General features: G+C 43.3%; 1 protein-coding gene across 6 annotated transcripts in view; it reads right to left on the bottom strand.

Annotated features, from left to right (window-relative positions):
* Nucleotides 1-17862, bottom strand: part of KCNS3 (potassium voltage-gated channel modifier subfamily S member 3) — a 60829-nt gene that overhangs the window by 23959 nt on the left and 19008 nt on the right. For 2 of the 6 annotated variants that reach the window (XM_033938178.1, XM_033938174.1), the window contains exons 4-5: nt 15698-15746; nt 14902-15058 (exon numbers count right to left, since the gene is read on the bottom strand). The exons of 2 other annotated variants lie outside the window; for them this stretch is intronic. The gene's annotated coding sequence lies outside the window, so the exon portion shown is untranslated. Of the gene's footprint in view, nt 1-13461; nt 13523-14901; nt 15059-15697; nt 15747-17862 lie in introns of those variants that run through there. 2 more of the 6 variants (XM_033938175.1, XM_033938179.1) reach the window with 2 other exon arrangements.

Genomic DNA, 17862 nt, shown 5'->3' with positions numbered 1-17862 from the left:
GCATATTACTGGAATTTAGGCACATATACTGACTCCAGCTCTTTGGCTGGCCCAAATTATTGTGCCTCATATATAGGAGTGTATTTTCTCTGTTACTCTAGAACAGTGATTCCCAACCCTGTCCTGGAGGAACACCAGGCCAATCGGGTTTTCAGGCTAGCCCTAATGAATATGCATGAGAGAGATTTGCATATGATGGAAGTGATAGGCATGCAAATTTGCTTCATGCATATTCATTAGGGCTAGCCTGAAAACCCAATTGGCCTGGTGTTCCTCCAGGACAGGGTTGGAAACCACTGCTCTAGTATAAAGGAAAGAAAGTGCTTTTGCAGAATAGGTTGTTATCAGCCACCTACTTACAGATTTAGCCCAGTACAAGCCAGTCCTTTGGCTAATACATATTTTTACCAAATTCCTGGATCGGTAGCATGGAATGTTGCTACTCTTTGGGTGTTTGGCCAGGTACTAGTGACCTGGATTGGCCACCGTGAGAATGGGTTACTGGGCTCAATGGACCTTTGATATGACCCAGTAAGGCTATTCTTTTTTTTTTTTTTTTTTTTTAATAATTTTCACAAATTGTTTAACAACAATCTAAAGAAATTAACAATTGAAAAGGAAAATAATTACATTAAATTATATATAATAATTCCACATATATGACTAATCAGAGTCCACATAGTAAGGCTATTCTTATGTTCCACTCTGCATCTAGGAGATATCAGCATTAAGGAGAGTCACTTATATTACCAATTCCTTGTTCAGAACAAAATTACATACATGTGTCTGAGTTCAGCCCCCACCCCACTGCTTTCCCATTCACGATGTACTTTGATGTGACATAGCATACATGTTGCTTTCCTGCTGGAAGAGCATAACAAACGCACAGAGTTAAAAGAGCCTGAGAAGAGCCAAAGTGAGAACATGGACAGGTTCTTCCCATCTCCCTAAGGCATGCAGTTGAAAACAAATCCCAGGGCCAAATGCCTGGGACTTTTCCTTAGCTCAGGAAAAACCAAATCCTATTGGCAAAAAAAAAAAAATCTCCATTTTTTTTCTCCATTCTTCCTTTCTCCAAGAAGGTCAAAGTTGTGGCTCTTGGCTAGGTTTTTCCCTTTAGGTCTATAGGGTATTTGACTGCTTGCTGTTCCAGGAAGCCAAGGAGGGAGAAAAGTCCTCTATTGCTTCTTTAAATTGATTGTATTAATCTCTTGTCCTGGAAGAGTGTTCTTTCTTGCCTCCTTTCTTTTTTTGAGGACTATGTATTAAGTTATAGTAATTTCTTTTTATGTTTAAATTTAAAATCCAATGGAAAATTGGTTGTATTAGTTTCTTGTTTTCCTTTCAAAGTATAATGCTTTGCATTTAGTTGAAATTACATAAATAAATAAAAAGGAGGAAGAAATGTCTAAAAGACCATACAAAAATGCTTGAGTACCTGAATAAATTCGTGTAAACTGTTCTGAGCTCCCCTGGGAGAATGGTATCGAAAACTGAATGAATGAATAAATAAATAAATAGTCTGAAAAAATGAGAGAACTGACTCCTTTGGAACAGAAAATGTCCATGATCTCCAATAATTTGCTACATTAATCCCTATGTTCTGGAGAATGAGCGTCAGCATCTATGAGACAAACCTGGTTCTTCTTTTATATAGAATTTTTGGGACCCTGTTCGTTTACAAAAGTTGGATAATTTAAAGTCTAATAGATGCTGGCACCGTCATCTTGATGTAAGGACATTGGATCATCTTTTATTCTATTGTCCGTTGATACTCAATTTTTGGAAATCAATATGGGGAAAATTAATATGGTACTCGGTGTCTCAAAACCAATGTCTTATGATGTAGTTCTATTTGTGACATTGTCGAAATCCAAGAATCCAATCGACATACATAAAAGTAGACTTTTGATTATGACGGGGGTGGCCATGCAGTTAATAACGAGAAATTGGAAGAACTGGGACAAATTGAAATTTACGTTTTGGTGGGAAACTCTTTGTCAATATGAAAGGATGATTTCAGAACAATTGGGAACTAGATTTAAGGAGATATGGAGTCCATTAGAGGTTTTTGTCAGACAATAGATTGATTCCTTAATTTCTGGTTTTTCTTTGATTTCTGCACACATTCAGGTAGGGAGGGAGGGAACGGGGAGGGGATGTGTGGGGTTAAGATGTTTTAACTGTTCGTAAAAATATAAGTGCTGTAATTCTATATAATGAATGTATATTTGTTTGCACTTTTTATTAGTTTTGAAAATCAATAAAGAATTTTTTTTAAAAATCCCTATGTTCAACAAGGTTTACCAGCAGACAGTAGATTAAAAAGTACCCTTCATGGTACATAGGGCTTAGTGGTAGAGAATGACATGGGGACAAATTTGACCCTGTTCCCACAGGAACTCAATTTCTCCATCCGGTCCCCACGAGTTTTGTCGTTGTCCCTGCCCCATTCTTGCAAGCTCTGCCTTAACCGCGGAAGCCTCGAACACTTATGATTTTAAAGTGTTTGAGGCTTGTGCAGATGAGGACAGAGCTTGCAGGAATGGGGCAGGGACAGGAAAATAACTCACAAGGGTGGGATGGGAAAATGAATTCCCGCGGGGATGGGGAAAAATTTGTCCCCATGTCATTCTCTACCCAGTGGCTCCCCAGTATGAATTAATAAACAACCTGTGTCTGCAGGTGATTATGCATGGACAGGCAGAATTATTATTTATTTAATGATTCTTGACTTCCTGTTTTTATAAGAGAAGTCCAAAAAGGCCCAAACTCTTTATATGGCATCTAAATTAATCAGGGTCATACTCCCTTTTGAGATTCACGCACTTCTGTAATTTGATAAAAATTTCAATAAAATTTAATGGAAAAAAAAAAAGAAGTGACTCGCATAATATTATAGGATGTGCCTACAAAGTCGTGCACAGAACTTCCAATGAGTGCAAATTAGCGTCAATTATTACATGTTAATTGTCAATTATCGTGCCAATTGGCTTGTTAAACAATTAAGCTGTGCAAGTAAATCAGCACTGATCTGCGCATGCAACTTAGGATGCTATATAGAGAATTTGGAACAAAATGGGTACTAAACACAGATGAAAGATAATTGCTTACACCCAAGATATTTAAACTTCTAGTGCTACATTATGTCCACACCCCAATATGGATGGGATATTTTGAAAAAAAGAAGAGTCTAAGCCTCATGGATTTCTTCTATCCTGGGCATAAATTTAGGGAGTGGAAAAGTAGCCTAGGTTAACCAGGGAAGCCAAGTTCAATTTCTCTTTGTGGCTTTGGAAAGTCACTTCACTATCTATTCATTACCTCTGGTACAAATCTAGAGTATAAGCCCCTCTGGAGTACAGAAACGCCGACTGCGCTTAAAAATACCTTACTCTGATCCCAAACTAGAAAGATGAATAATTAAATCAAATCCAAATTCTACTGTAGTTGGTGCTGGATTTTCTAGCCGCCTATAGTGGTACATGCTGGAGCTGAAAACCCAGCAATCTTGCTGTGTGCTGGAGAGAAGTCATGTCTAAAGCTGCCAGATTCCAGAGGGCACAATGCTAAGGAGACAACACCAGTGTTAGGTAAAGCAAGACTGGAGTTCCTAGGCATCTGCTGGGTGAGGAGAGAGAGGGAGAAAGAGGAGAGGATATGGGTTATATTGGTGAGGTCTTTCCTCACCAGTTTGAGGGAGGGAAAGGGATCTGTATACCACCTCTTTGTAGTTTTTACAACCACACTCAAAGTGGTTTACAGGTACTTCAAGAATAGCTCACAAAAGGTTCCACAACATAACCTCTACCTACATTACATCCAAACTACACCAGTAAACCCTCAACCACCCCCTTCGCTCAGAAGCAAAGAGCTGACTAAGAAACCCCCCAGGAAGATCTCTCCAGATGGAAATGGCACATAAGCGCTCCTACAGCCACTTTATCCCTCAGCTTTGGAAACAGCTGCCTGAACAGATAAGATTACAGAACTCAATTAATGGCATTCCGAAAAGCAGAAAAGACCCTCCCCTTCAACTAAACGGACACCAGAAGACAGACCCCTCTTTGTATAATCCCTCATAAGAACATAAGAAGTTGCCACCACTGGGTCAGACCAGAGGTCCATCATGCCCAGCGGTCCGCTCCCGCGGCGGCCCATCAGGTCTGTGACCTGTGAAGTGGTTCCTGACCATTTCTGTAACCTACCTCTACATCTATCTGTAACCCTCAATCCCCTCATCCTTCAGGAACCTATCTAAACCTTCCTTGAAACCCTGTAGTGTGCTCTGGCCTATCACAACCTCCGGAAGCGCGTTCCATGTGTCCACCACCCTTTGGGTAAAAAAGAACTTCCTCGCATTTGTCCTAAACCTGTCCCCTCTCAATTTCTCCGAGTGACCCCTTGTACTTGTGGTTCCCCACAGTCTGAAGAATCTGTCCCTGTCTATGCCCCTCAGGATTTTGAAGGTTTCTATCATGTCTCCTCTAAGTCTCCGCTCTCCATGTCTTTGTCCACTCATGTCCCTGATTTTCTGTGATTGTTTAATTTTATTGTGAATATTTTCCTTGTAACCCGTTCTGAGCTTCTGGGAGGACGGGATAGAAATCAAAATAAATCATTAATCAATTAATTTGCTCGACTTCTGTGAGGGTGTGAATAAACATGTGGATAAAGGTGAGCCGTTTGATGTAGTGTTTCTACATTTTCTGAAAGCTTTTGACAAAATTCCTCATGAGAGGCTCCTGAAAAAATTAAAGAGTCATGGGATAGGTGGCAAAGTTCAGTTGTGGATAAGTAACTGGTTATCGAATAGAAAATAGAGGGTAGGGTTAAAAGGCCATTTTTCTCAATGGAGGAGGGTAAATAGTGGAGTGACACAGGAATCTGTTCTGGGACCGGTGTTATTTAACTTATTTATAATTTATTTGATTAGTTTTTTTTATCTTGTCCTCCCCAATGAGCTCAGAATGTGTAACAAGGCTGACATACATAAATCATCTGGAAATTGGGATGACAAGTAAGGTGATTAAATTTGCAGATGACACTAAACTGTTCAAAGTTGTTAATAAGCATGCAGACTGAAAATCTGCAGGCAAATCTTAGGAAACTGGAAGACTGGGCATCCAAATGGCAGATGAAATTTAATATGGACAAATGGAACGTGATGCACATTGGGAAGAATAACCCAAATCTTAGTTATCAGATACTAAGGCCCACCTTGGGGGTCAGGAAATGACCTCAGAGGGAGAGCCGAGGCCAGCGCAGGCAGCAGGTTGGAGATGCTGCTTGTGCCAGTGAAGAGTTAAAGAGGTATGGGGAGCAAAGAAAGGCATTCATGTGGTGGTGGGGTGGAGATGGGGGGAGGGGGGCCACCACCCCAGACACCTCCTACCCTCACTCTGCCACTGCCACAAAACTCCTGTTGCTTTTCTTGTGAGGGTGTTATGTTGGAGCCAAAGAGTCTCATCATTCCTATAGTGATTAGGGAAGGAGGGTATTGAGGCCCAGATACTCAAGGGCAGGGTAGGATTAACTCTTTGTTGGGCCCTAGGCAAACAGGTATGTTGTGGACGCTCATTGTAATTTAAATATATTTTAAAGCTCCCACAAATGGAGCCTTACATGATTCTGACTGCAGAGGAAAACTATGTTTCTACTATAAACAGGAAAAGTATAACCAAGAGTCAGAAAAAGCACTATGCTATGAACAAAACAGACTGACTCAGTAACAGTATCACAACCCCGGAGGAGGACCCGTTGCAAAAAAATTTAGCTCAGAGATATAAAACTCTGAAGAGGGAGAGGTAACCCCCTCTTAGGAAAAGAGTTTATCTTCCAATCATTGCTTCATAATATGTAACAAGCGAGTCCAGCTCAAAGGTATAAAAGGTTCAGCTGTGTATATATCTTAATGATGATGCAATATGCATTCCAAGAGCTTTCAAAAAACAGGTAAATTTTGCATTCAGGTAGGCACTGAAATATTCAGCATTCATATAAATAAGTTTCAAAAAATACTTATCAGGGTCCCGACGCAGCCCCGTTTCGGTGTCTACTTCAGGAGACCCCGTCCAACTAATTGAATTCTGCCATAGGTTAATAGCTATAAGAAATTCAAGAACAAGTTCTGAAATGCAAAAACAAAGAGTCAAGTTGCAATAGATATGGGCTAATGCATTCAAATAGCCACAAACCCATGCAAAATGTAACAAAACTTCCAGCTAGCTTAAAGGACAGGAGCACAAAGATGTACATACCGTTTTGCAGTTGAAAAATCTCCGTGCTACACAAGTCGCCCGCCCCCACTTCGGCATTTAAACCGGAGAAAGGCGGGAAAACGAACGTAGCAGGCGTGATGACGTCACTGTAGCGCTGAAAAGTCAATACAGAGCAAAAACAGAGCAGAAAAACTTCCATACGGAGCAAATAACTTCAGATATGCCTAGCGAGTGCCAGACATGATCAGAGGAACGCTACCCACTCGATTTCATTGTTGAGGCCATAAGGATGAAGGGTGTTGAGATCATAAATCCATTTTTGTTCCTTTCTCCACAGCATACGGGCTATGTCACCTCCCCTGGTGGTGTAATAACAATCCAGTACTGTAAATCTTAAGTCTGTTATGGCATGATCATTTCTCTGCCAATGCTGCACCAGAGGGGCCTCTTGCACTGCGGTACGTATGCGACTCATGTGTTCTCCAATGCGATGTTTCAAACTTCGGGTAGTTTTCCCCACATAAACAAGCTGGCACGGGCATGATATAGCGTAAATAACGTGATGAGTGTTGCAGTTAGTCACATGCTGGGTGTATTTACATCGAGAAGGTAAATATTGCCAGTAAATATTGCCATTGCAAATATTGCCAGTTCAGTGTCACAACTTCACAAATGTCATTACCTTCTCGATGTAAATATACCCAGCATGTGACTAACTGCAACACTCATCACGTTATTTACGCTATATCATGCCCGTGCCAGCTTGTTTATGTGGGGAAAACTACCCGAAGTTTGAAACATCGCATTGGAGAACACATGAGTCGCATACGTACCGCAGTGCAAGAGGCCCCTCTGGTGCAGCATTGGCAGAGAAATGATCATGCCATAACAGACTTAAGATTTACAGTACTGGATTGTTATTACACCACCAGGGGAGGTGACATAGCCCGTATGCTGTGGAGAAAGGAACAAAAATGGATTTATGATCTCAACACCCTTCATCCTTATGGCCTCAACAATGAAATCGAGTGGGTAGCGTTCCTCTGATCATGTCTGGCACTCGCTAGGCATATCTGAAGTTATTTGCTCCGTATGGAAGTTTTTCTGCTCTGTTTTTGCTCTGTATTGACTTTTCAGCGCTACAGTGACGTCATCACGCCTGCTACGTTCGTTTTCCCGCCTTTCTCCGGTTTAAATGCCGAAGTGGGGGCGGGCGACTTTTGTAGCACGGAGATTTTTCAACTGCAAAACGGTATGTACATCTTTGTGCTCCTGTCCTTTAAGCTAGCTGGAAGTTTTGTTACATTTTGCATGGGTTTGTGGCTATTTGAATGCATTAGCCCATATCTATTGCAATCTGACTCTTTGTTTTTGCATTTCAGAACTTGTTCTTGAATTTCTTATAGCTATTAACCTATGGCAGAATTCAATTAGTTGGACGGGGTCTCCTGAAGTAGACACCGAAACGGGGCCGTGTCGGGACCCTGATAAGTATTTTTTGAAACTTATTTATATGAATGCTGAATATTCCAGTGCCTACCTGAATGCAAAATTTACCTGTTTTTTGAAAGCTTTTGGAATGCATATTGCATCATCATTAAGATATATACACAGCTGAACCTTTTATACCTTTGAGCTGGACTCGCTTGTTACATATTATGAAGCAATGATTGGAAGATAAACTCTTTTCCTAAGAGGGGGTTACCTCTCCCTCTTCAGAGTTTTATATCTCTGAGCTAAATTTTTTTGCAACGGGTCCTCCTCCAGGGTTGTGATACTGTTACTGAGTCAGTCTGTTTTGTTCATTGCAGAGGAAAACTGGCAGATGAGGAAACAGCAGATAAGAGGCCTTGCTCGCTGGCTCCCCCTGCTGACTAGAAGGCAGTATACAGGGAGTAAGGAAGAATAGACAGACCTCTGTGGTGAACAATGGCTCTGAACCCTTCTGATTCTCTTCTCTGTGGCAGCAGCTAACATACCAAGGCCAAACTCTGCCTTGACTTACACATTTGAGAGAGCCCCTCCTAAATAGTTGGGCCCTAAACCCATGCCTAGTTTGCCTATGCTTTAATCCTGCCCTGCTCAAAGGTTTTCCTTGCAAGTAAGAGTAGTTAAAACCAGTCTTACTTGCCAGGAGGCTCCACTTTCTGTGTTCGAATGGGTTCTCCAGGGTTTCTATCAATACTGGTAGCAGCCACCATGATCTCTATGCAAAAGCATTACAAGGAGCTCATTAGTATTTAAATGAGCACTCCTTATAATACTCAAAAGGGACAAGGAGGGAACAACCACCTCTTACCAGGAAATTTTGTATGGTAGGTTTGGAGCTGCCATAGTTCTTGTGCATGTGTTGCATGAATGTATGCAATGCTCTTAACACAAGCACAGAACAAACACACATACACACAACACACGCAAAACAGCAGCTTAAAAAAAAAAAAAAAGACTGAAGCAGAGCCAGCAGCCCTGCTCAGCACAGCCTAGGGTTTGTTTCATTTCATGCTGATTTGAAAACAAAAGAAGAGTCCTTCTGAGGCTTTGGGTAGCCCTGCTCTCCCCTGCCTGCTCATCTGATTGGAATGGGAGGGGAGAGCAATGCCTGCCGCTTTGCTTTCAGGTGCCAGGCACAGTTCCTGCCCTCTTTTACCAGGTTACTCAACACAATTAGCATGCATATATGATTTGCATGCTATTGTGCTGAGCATAGCCCAGCAAAAAGAAATTGCTCCCATCCCAGCTTTCATTGCCAGGTTGCCCGGAGCTTTGTGCATCCTGCTCTGAGTTCATTTGCTGCTATATGAGGGAGGGAGAGAAAGCTGCCAAAGGCCCTGTGGCCTAAAAGTGCATTATATTTAAATCTAGCCCCAAAGGTAGTGGTGTTATCAACTCTTGGTAGAGGTAACAGAAACTGTGGATCAGCCTGTGGAAAGTTTTTCTGATGTGTCCTCAGCACTGGCTGCTAAATGTGAACAAATAGCCATGAAATTAGAAGGGAATAAGAGCTGTGAGCTGTTCACAATGAGCTCAGATGAGAAAATTGTTAAGAGCTCACCTAAGAGTCCCCTCTTGCAAACAGAAACTAATGGACATGAGATTTTTACACGGAAGAAGCATTAGGTACCAGGCCACTAACTACATTTCTAAATTAATAATAAATGTTTTGAAGGAGCCCTAACTGGGAACAGGCAGAGACTTTCAAGTAGGACTGTGGAGCCTGGTTTTGACTATACAAGAAAACTCACTCTGCAGGTAATACTGAATCAAGAAATGTCACGCAGCTCACCAACCAAGGTCTTTCTGCCAGAGGACAACCACATTCCAGCTACGACTAACACAGACTAACGACCTAAAAGGGAGGAGGGCATATAACAGGGTTCAAGCCTGTGACACTGAATTATAGCCTTTGTTAGTGAAATGGTGCGGCGGCCGTGTTAGTCCACTTTCCAAAAGCAATATAAAGAAATAAAACAAAGGAAATAAGGTGAGACCTTTTTATTGGACTGACTGAATGCATTTTATGATGAGCTTCCAAAGGTAACCCTTCTTCTTCAGATCAGAAAAAAAGCAAATGTCGACAAATATCAGTATACCGTATTTTTTGCTTCAGAAGATGCACTTTTTCCATCCTCCAAAAAGGGGTGGAAAAGTGGGTGTGTCTTATGGAGCAAAGATGCCCCCTCCCCTCCCCCTCTCCTCCCGGTACATTTTTAAAACACCGTCCGCCCTTTAAAAACACAGCCTGCCTACCGGCCCTTCCTTTTAAAACACCCCCGCCCGCCAGCCAGCCCTTCCTTTCAAAACACCCCCCCGTCGTACCTTTTTAAACGCCTCTTAAGCCTGGTGGTCCAGCGTGCTTTCTGCGCAGCTGCCTGGGCCCGCCCCGCTTTCTGAATGGCTGCATCAGTTCTCACATACGTGGTTGCCTTTGCTCTGCCCATTGAAGTTATGGACTATAGTACTTACGTATGCCCTTACAGAACAGCATGCAAGTACTAATTACCTCTGCATATATGCATATTGTGGGTGAGCAGTGATAGAGTTGCCATTTAAGGCTCTATCACAGACCCAGTTCTAAGGAGGACACTGGAGCTTAAGGGAAAGGGGATGGGATTTGATATACCGCCTTTCTGTGGTTATAGTCAAAGTGGAGGAATGGCCTACTAGAAAGGTTGGCAACCTGCAGCTCATGAGCCACATGAGGCTCTTCTGCTAGGTGGCTGCGGATCTCCAGGCCCAGACCCTTTAATCTTCCCCTCAACCCAGGCCTACCAAGGTACCTGGTGGTCCTGCAGAGGTCTTTGTGGCAGGAGTGCGGCCCTCTTGCTCCTGCCTCTTTGTGGCTGCCTTCTACATTGGCTGCCGCAACCTCTTGTGGCAGCTTGCGATACTTCAGGAAATGCCGTGAGTAGCTGCAAAAGGCAGCCATTTTAGAAGGCAGCTGCATGGAGTCAGGAGCAAGAGGGCCATGCTTTTGCCAAAATGGACCACCAGGTACCTTGGTAGGCCTGGGAGGGATCACAGGGCTGGGAGGGAGATTAAAGGGTTGGGACCTGGAGAAGGGAGAGAACCCTTGCTATAGGTTGGGGAGGGAGGGGGACAGACAGGGGCAGCGGAGGGAGGCAGGGAACAGAATTGCCTAGACCTGCGAGTGGCTGAAGGGAAAAAAGAGCTAGACCTTGGGGAGGGAAGAGGAGAGTGAAAAACCTGGAATATCTCAAACTCTCTTCTCTACCCATTGCGGCTTTTTGTAAATCTTTGGGTCAAATTTTTAGGATAAATTGGCTCTTTGCTTTAAAATGGTTGCTGACCCCTGGCCTAGTGGTTAGAGCAGCTGCCTCTGCACCCAGAGGTTGTAAGTTTGATTCCTACTGCAGCTCCTTGGGATTGCCTCATGTAAATCTCTTTGATTGTGTACACTACACAGAAAAAGCAGTATAGCAAGTCCCATACATACTTATTTTGTTAAGTGACTTGACCAGATTTACAAGGAGTTGCAGTGGGAACTGAACCTGGCTCGCCAGATTCTCAGGCCACTGCAATCACCATTAGGCTATTCCTTCTCTCACAAACTGAAGGACTGAATCTCAAAACCTACACCAGTGTAAAGGCCAGTCAGCACCAGAATAGCATGCGCAGAATGCTAACAGGGCTTTAGCGCAGAGAGCAATGTGCACACCAGAGAAGACTGCAAACTCTATTTAAATCAGGGATCTCAAAGTCCCTCCTTGAGGGCTGTAATCCAGTCGGGTTTTCAGGATTTCCCCAATGAATATGCATTGAAAGCAGTGCATGCACACAGATCTCATGCATATTTATTGGAGAAATCCTGAAAAGACGACTGGATTACGGCCCTCAAGGAAGGACTTTGAGACCCCTGATTTAAATGTAGTCAAGTGGATGTTAATGAGCTCATTTGCTATGCCCTCCCAATGCTCCGGCAACAGTGTACAAACCAGCCCCTGGAAACCTACCTACCACCAGCTCAAAGCTGGCGTTGGGGGACCTGACGAAAGGATTTCATTTGATTTTTCAGTTTAAAATCTGCCTGGTTTCATTTCTTTGGGAAGCCGGATAGCACTGGCACTGAGAAAGAAACGTGCATAAGTCCAAGTCCGAAAGTGAAAGTACACCGTGGCGTAGTAAGGGGGGGGCGGTGGTGCCTTCTTCCCTGACCCCATCACCACCGCGCACACGCCCCCTTCCCGTTACCTGTTAAACTTCTCCGGCGTGAGCAACATGCTACCCACGTCGGTGTCGGGTCCGCTATGATGTCACTTCCAAGGCGCAGGTCCTGGAAGTGACATCAGAGAGAGCGCTGATAAGGTACGGGGGAAGGCAAGGGGCGCACGCGGCAAGGAGAGGAGCGAGCGGGCGGGCGAGCAAGAAAGCGAACGGGAAATGTGCCGCCACACCCTTAGGAAGACTGCGCCCTGGGTGGACTGCACCCCCCCTTAGTACGCCACTGAAAGTACACATTGGTGCCTGTTTACTGCACTAAAATATAAGCCTTCCAATTAAAAAAAATATAAAAATGGAAAAGCTCACTGTGAAACACTTCTGTGCGTGCACAAAGCACATTTCTCCCCACCTTTTCTTTCGTCTTTACAGCGCACATATAATTCGAATGCCATTGCCTTTGAGCACTGGGGAGTTAGTTATTTTGTGCTATTCAGGCAGTATGGGGTGGGCGCTGTTGGCTTTAGCACAAATTCTGAACATCAGCCCCTGAGTCGTTCAGCTGCTCAGACTCCCTCCACAGCGCCTAAACCTCCCAGCCTGAATCTCCTCCCAGAGACTGGAGGAGGTCTACAGAGGCAGAAAATTCAGAACCTAAGGCTGACTATCTGGTTGCAAGGCATGATAGAACTGCTTTGGGGGAAGGGGTAAAACGCGGACCTTACGGACCTTGTGGATCTATAACTGCACGTCATTAAAAATCTGAGGTCCGTGCCACTTGTAGTTTCTGGCTCTGACAGGGGAAGGGGTAAAACGCGGACTTTACAGACCTCGCGGATCTAAAACCGCACATCTTTAAAAATCTGAGGTCCGTGCCACTTGTAGTTTCTGGCTCTGACAGGGGAAGGGGTAAAACACGGACTTTACAGACCTCGCGGATCTAAAACCGCACATCTTTAAAAATCTGAGGTCCGTGCCACTTGTAGTTTCTGGCTCTGACAGGGAAGGGGTAAAACGCAGACCTCAAGGACCATACGGACCTCGCGGACCTAAAACCGTGCGTCCTTAAAAATCTGAGGTCCGTGCCATTTAGATCCGCGAGGTCCGTGTTTTACCCCTTCCCCTGCTTTGGACTCCAAAATGAAGCTGGCATTTCTATTGCTATGGTTTGCTATGGTATGGTATGCTATGGTATGCTATGGTATGGTAAGCTGCCTACCTTCTTAAACTGCTTACCGGTCTGTCCTGCCTTCTTTCCCAGCCCCATCTCCCACAAACCCATTCAGTGAAATAAACACACATTTCATGCACAAAATAAAGCAGCATCTGTTGCTCAAGAGTCCTTTAGACACTCATCATGCATTGAAGGTCCATATTTATCACAGGTTTTCCAGCATGCTTTATCTTCTCTGTAACAAAAGCTGCCACGAAAAAACACGAAACTAGCTGAGCTCTCTCAACTCTCCTGGACCCTTAGAAAAAAGCTTTTACCTTGTTGTGAAAGTAGCCGAAAAGTTCTGCTTTATCCTTTAGAGCAGAGTAATTGAACGTGCAGAATACGTACCTGCAGTGAAAGCTCCCTAGTCCGCAGCCCTCTCTCCGCTCGCCTGGCACGAGCCGGCAAGATGCTGTGGGAGGAGGGGCGGGCTCCCGATCCTCCCAATGTGTCTATTGGTCGGCCAGCGGGTGGGCCGTCCTCCCCCCAGCCTGAGCTGACCCGATGCAGAGTGTCTTTCACTGCAGATAAACTCCAGGGCACAGGCAGCTACAGAAGCTGAAGGCTGGCTGAACAAGGAACTTTACTCTTCCTGACTGGAAACACAGCATGCCACAATAAGAATAAGATGTGTGGGAGCCATTAACGAAGTATTGTACTGATTAGATGACATTGTTTCCCTTAAATTTACAAGTTCAATTGTGAAGGGGAGAGGAGGGGTAATTTTATTATTACATATTGTACAAGGTATTTGATTATATGACAGGGAAGGGTAGGAGATAAGAGCATATTACTTGTACCATTGATGATTATTAAGTGATATATTTATTGTTAATTTGTTTAGACATATTGTCACACTTATTGTAAGTCTCAAAATGAATAAAGAATTAAAAAAAAAAAAATTTATATATATATATATATGCACTGTAAGAGAAGTTACAGAAATGAAGAAAAGAAATCCCCTCCCCCATCAAACATTCACAAACATTAAAACATGAGGGACACCAGAAATTTGAAACCTAAATGGGGAAAATCAGTGATAAAAATGAATGGCTAAGGATATGCTAACAATTCTCCTGAGCACATCTACTCCCTAATATCATCAGGTACCGTTCTACAAGATTTTGGGAAAAAATATTAACCATGATTTCCAAGTTTAAGGGGGAGGGGGGTATAGGTTGTCTGCCGTGTGTTAGAAAGAGGATTAGAAAATCTAGCATAAAATATATTTTTTTCTCAGTCGAATCCTTTTGGAACTCGGCTTAAAATAAATGAGACAAAACTAAATTTGCATAAACTTTTTTCCTTTTCCCACAACTGATAGCGCAAATATGGAAAATGTTTTCAAAGCATGTAGACTTTGGGACTGCATGCCATTTTGTATGGTGCAATTCAATTCAAACTGCTGCTACAGTTACACGAGAGAAAAAAACACAGATCTTGTGCCCTGCAGTGCTGATGATGGATTGTGGAAGGAGGGGGGGGCTATGTCAGAATAATGTCTCCAAATGAGTTGTGCATGCCATAATAAATAACCTCATTCCTAAACCAGAGCATATTCGAGTGATCTGAAGCTCTCAGATTTACTGCTAGTGACCATGCTTTTCCCATTTTTTTTTTACCCACCTACAAGGTGCAGAGGAAGTTGGGGGTGAGGGGACACAGAGGGATGCACTGACCCTATCACAGCTTCAAAACATAGACAACAGAACTGCTAGAGATCTCTCTACACAGAAACTACACCCAGATACTTCACCTAAATAAAAAATGACACCAACAGATTCTTACCAAATACAGAATAAGGCAGTGACATCTATAGCAGGGGATTCAGTAGATGTGCTTAACCTTAACCAAGATTAATACTGTATATTGTTTGTGCTGGACGATGTCACATCTTGGTCTCTTTCTGAGAGTCCCCCATATTTGCCACTTCTTCTTTTGGCTTCTGTTTTGATAAGAAGAAACAGAAGTTCTGTATCACCACCACCTTTCCAAAATGTATTTTTCAGAGCTTTACGTGGACTAGCTTTATGGGGTGTAGAGCTGCACGTTCCATCAAAAACTAATCTAATCTAGGCTTGGCTTTATATACCGAGTCATCATTCTAAGAAAGCTCGACTCGGTTTACAATAATTAACTTAACAAATAAAAACCATAAAAAGTAAGACCAAATTTCAGGAAATTAATTTTCAAAGTGTTTAGCAAATAAAGTAGTTTTTAAAGATTTGCGAAAATATTGAAGTGAGCCGAAACACATTAAAAAAAAATGGAAGATCATTCCAAAGTTGAGAACACTTAAAAATCAAGATTGACTAAAAATCTTGACTCCTTTAATCCCTTTTTTGGAAGGAAGAGATAATTTAAATTGTTGGTTACCTCTTGCAAAAGAAAGTCTGTAAGCATTCCAAGATAAAGGAAGGAGAGGAGTAAAGATACCATAAAGGATTTTTAAAACAACACAAACACATTTAAATTGAACTCTAATGGAGACTCTGGAGCAATGGAGTCACGTGATCAAATTTACGTTTCCCAAAGACTTTCTGTGATATTCTGAGGCTGAAGCAGTAAGTTTTGGTGTACTCACCAAAAAGATGCAAAAGCAGAAAGCAGCAGACACGTGAGCTCCAGGCTGCCTGCAACAAAATAAAATAAGCTTTGCCTTGTCGCCCAGTCCTTCTTCAAGTCATACTCTCATAGGAGTGACAGTAAACAAAGCAAAGTCATTGGCAACTTTGGGCCAAACCATTGGCACACCTGCCTAAAATACCTATGAAAATGTCCTTAACAGTGGAAACAGAGCAAGACTCCGCTGTGGCCTTGGGCCACTAGTACCTGCAAACAAGATGAAAAAGCAGTGGCACTGCGGTCAGGCTCAGCCAAATCAGCGACACTGTTGTGTGGAGAAAGGTGTTACTTTTCCTGCCACACTGGTATAGCTCCTGTGCAGGGAAAGGTGCAGCTGCTAAAAAATTCAGCAGTAGTCCTGTAAGAATGTACATGCACTCATACCTAAGGCAGATCAGCACCAGGAGCTGAGAAAGTGGGATTACCAGGGCCAGATTAACACTATGGCCCAGATTCACTAAAGCTCACCGATCTGGGCAATCCGTGGCCGAGTCTTGGTGAGCGACCGATTCACTACAGCGTCCTCATGCAAACGAAGTGATCGGACACACGCACCTTACCAACCCCCATGGATTGCTGCAGAGTGATCCAGACGCATGCGCAGACCATCCTCTTTGCCTGCAGATGTGATCCGCACATGCGCCTGCTCTCCGCACAAGCTTGAGGTCAAAACGAAAGGGGGAGGGGTGGCTGCACTCGGCCCCTTGAGAATAATTGAAACAGAACACAACACACCATAATAGTGCAGCCCCCGCTTTAAACCTGCAGGTTAAAACTACGGGCTCACAGGACGGCAGAGATCAGGGCGCTTTTCGCACAAGGGAGATGTTTTATTTTGATGGTTTTACTTTTTGATACTGGGATTTCAGGAGCAGGACAGTCGGCAAGGATGTGAGTGACTGGTCCTCAGCAGTCGCTAAATTTTGGATCAGCAAGCCCAATCGGTGTTCCATCTTCTGTTTAGTGAATCGCTGCCTTCCTACTTATGCATGCCATTTCCCCTCATTTGCATGTGCGGATCGGATCAGGCAGAAGGTTAGTGAATCGGATTGGGGTAGGAAAAGGCTCGTAAACTTAGTCCTGGATTTCTGCAACCCTATCCTGGTACATTATGGGACCCAAAGCACTGATTTTAATTGGTGGTATCAAGGACTACATACAAAACATCTAATTGGGATGCAAGTTCAAAAACAGGACTGGCCAAAAAATCTCCCTCCTGGAGCTGGGTAACTTGGCAACTGCAGCAGTGGGCTGAGAATCAAGGAAGCTGGGTAAGTTGTTTTCACTCTCCATTGCCTCTGGTACAAACCAGAGATTCTAAGGGTTGACTACTCAAAAGATGTATGCAAGATATAAATTTGCATCCTAGAAATCAGACCCAGTTGAGAAAGAAGTCCAACACTCCAAATAAGCCACCGACTGCCAACTAGTGGCACCCCTCTTGCACTGGCGCTCCCAAGTCGCCATCTGGGACATACTAGCTCTCCACTGCTGGAACGTAGGACGCACCTCTCCCACCCAGTGTTGCAAAATAAGCTTTTTAGTAATCCCCAGAGCTATTAACACAAAGCGTCGCGAAGGCTCTGAAATACCCGCCTCACCTAGGGGACCTGTGACACCAAGCAGCAGTCTTATAAGACCACTCCAAAGACCGCCCCAGAACATCCTCCAGCTCCCGAAGCACCTGCACTCACAAAGATCCCACAAAAGAGCATTCCAAGAAATGGGGGGGTTGGGGGAAGGCTTTGAGGGGGAATGGATGTGGGGGGGGATTTCTGTATTTCTGTATAAAACCTTGGACTTCGCATGGGAGTTCTTTGTTTGATTATCTGATTTTTGAATGGTTGAATTGTTCCTCTGTATTGCTATTTATCTTGTGGTGCTTTCGGCTTGGCCGATGTACATTTCTCTTGTGCTTTGTTCATTTAAGAAACATATATTTAAAAAAAAAAAGATATAAATTTGCAAAGTTTTACAAGTGAATAAAGGTTCACAAAGAGAAAATGCAAAATAAAATAAATAGTTGATTTTTTTTTAAGCTTCTGAAAGGATGGCAGAGTGGAGGCAGTATTAGGATAGTGTTTAAGGAATAATTCATGGAGTAAATTCTTTGGGCTTAAAACT

Source organism: Geotrypetes seraphini, chromosome 3 (assembly GCF_902459505.1).
Source record: "Geotrypetes seraphini chromosome 3, aGeoSer1.1, whole genome shotgun sequence".
NCBI lineage: Eukaryota > Metazoa > Chordata > Amphibia > Gymnophiona > Dermophiidae > Geotrypetes > Geotrypetes seraphini.
The sequence above is the reverse complement of the archived record's forward strand: the minus strand, read 5'-3'. Positions and strand labels throughout refer to the sequence as shown.